Raw genomic sequence first — 2025 nt, 5'->3', positions numbered from 1 at the left:
TTTACAAATTGGCATCATGATGTAGTTATGTTGGCATCGTTTTGATCCAGAATTAAAGGGCCAATTTTTGCCGCAGGTAACGTGACTTGAAGCTGCTGTAGGAAACTTTTATGAAAATAACTGGTCAAATACAGACATTATGGGACCCTGGGAATGGAACTCAACAATCAAATAGCTTTCTTGGTTCTGATTGGTTGTTTTAATTCTGGGCCAGTGGTTTGCTATTAGGAGCACTAGGAGGAGCAGATTATCTGTCTCATGTACTACTGTCAGAACACAACATTTCTATAAAAATCTATAAGTTATATAAATACTTACTGCAGCTTTAAATGTGTAGTGCCAGGCAGAGCTAACATGATATGATTCTCTGCAACACTACATGTAATGTACTTCCACACCCACTAATACTTCCACAGTGTTGTGTACCTTTGGCCCGGGATCCTGGATTTTTCCAGAAAAGGGTCCCTTCGTGGACGAGTCTCCGGCGGAGCAACTCTCCAGGCTTGAAAAGTCCCCCATCCCGTACTCTTGCCTCAGTCCTCGGGTCCAGCTTGGCCTGGATCTCTTGCAGCCGCTGTGTTTTCTCCAGGTCCTCCATCTGCCAACCAAATCCAATAGAGAGAATTAATGAACATGAATTACTGATCTGATTGCAGTTACATTACAAGACATTACAAAAAAACTGGTGCACTTGTTCATCTTAAACTGATCCAATATATGAATCGGTGCTGACCTTAGTAAAAATACTTATATGGATTTGCCACCTCTTTTCAAATATTTTTTCAAGTAGCCATTTTGAACTTTTGTCCAGGCCAGTTTGAGTGTATAGAGAGGCACATAGGGAAGAAATAAGAATGGTGCACAGGATCAAGGGTGGATATCAAGTTGGGATTCTTGGGTTGGGTTTCACAGTATCTGTACCAGATCATTAGGTTACCAGGATACCTTTAAATACTGTTGCTTAGTCTCTATGATTACATTACATTAATTTGGCCCTATTTACGCCTAATAAACAATAAACAATCTAATCTTGCCTTTGCGTTTACACCCTGTATTTTAATTCATTCTCGTTATCCTGATTTGAAACTGTGTTCAAAATATATTCTGAATTATTTGTAGTAGTAGTCACTTGTAAATTGTGTAAATGTAATAAGTTATTCCTACATTTGTATAAAAAATATTAAGTCAGTCTGTCCTGGTGTGTGGCAGTACCAGCGTGCAGGCTACTTTGTGACTACTACAGTATTTCTTTCATTTTCATGCTGATGCTGTTGAATAACACATCTTTTAAGCTGCAAAAGATGTGGCACAAAATCATCTTCTATTATAGCCAATGCGTTACTCAGACAGTATTTTGGTACCTGTTGGTCAATTGAACTAAGAAGTTCTCTGATCATGGAGAGAGCCTGAGCCAGAGAGGAAGCTTCTTCTTCATCATCTGGAAGAGAAACAAATGAATAGGATTATTGTGGAAGTTCAAGAAGCTATGGCTACAGACACCGTCAATCAAACTGCTTATAGACAGGTCCAAAGATTGCTTTTAGAAAGAACTGGGTTGGTGACAGTTGCTTGCATATAAACTACATGCAGTAAAGCTGTTTTTAATCATGTAGGTGTAGTAGGACTATATACACCAGTTTTGGGTAGGGAATTTGAATGTAAAGGTCTGGCAATTGATCAGTATAAAAGACATTACACGTCTCATAGTTTCAAACAAATGATACCAATCACAGGGCTGCAGGAGGAAAATGGCTGACCTAATATCCATGTAAGAAAACCAAGATGCCAAGATGTGAATACTCCAAGCTGTTGAATGTGGATACAGTGAATGTCTTGTATTGTCATGTTTTCTGTGGACAGGCCTATTGGTAATTGGTTTTACTTTTTCTATATAGATACACACACGTAGACAAAATTGTTGGTACCCTTCCGTTAAAGTAAGAAAAACCCACAATGGTCACCAGTGGCGGTTCTATCTTGAATGACACCCTGGATGACACCCTTCATCAGAACAATTGGATTTAA

The sequence above is a fragment of the Morone saxatilis genome, unplaced genomic scaffold (assembly GCF_004916995.1).
Source record: "Morone saxatilis isolate NCDOM2014 unplaced genomic scaffold, NCSU_SB_2.0 Contig9, whole genome shotgun sequence".
Lineage (NCBI taxonomy): Eukaryota > Metazoa > Chordata > Actinopteri > Moronidae > Morone > Morone saxatilis.
Note: the sequence above shows the minus strand (reverse complement) of the source record.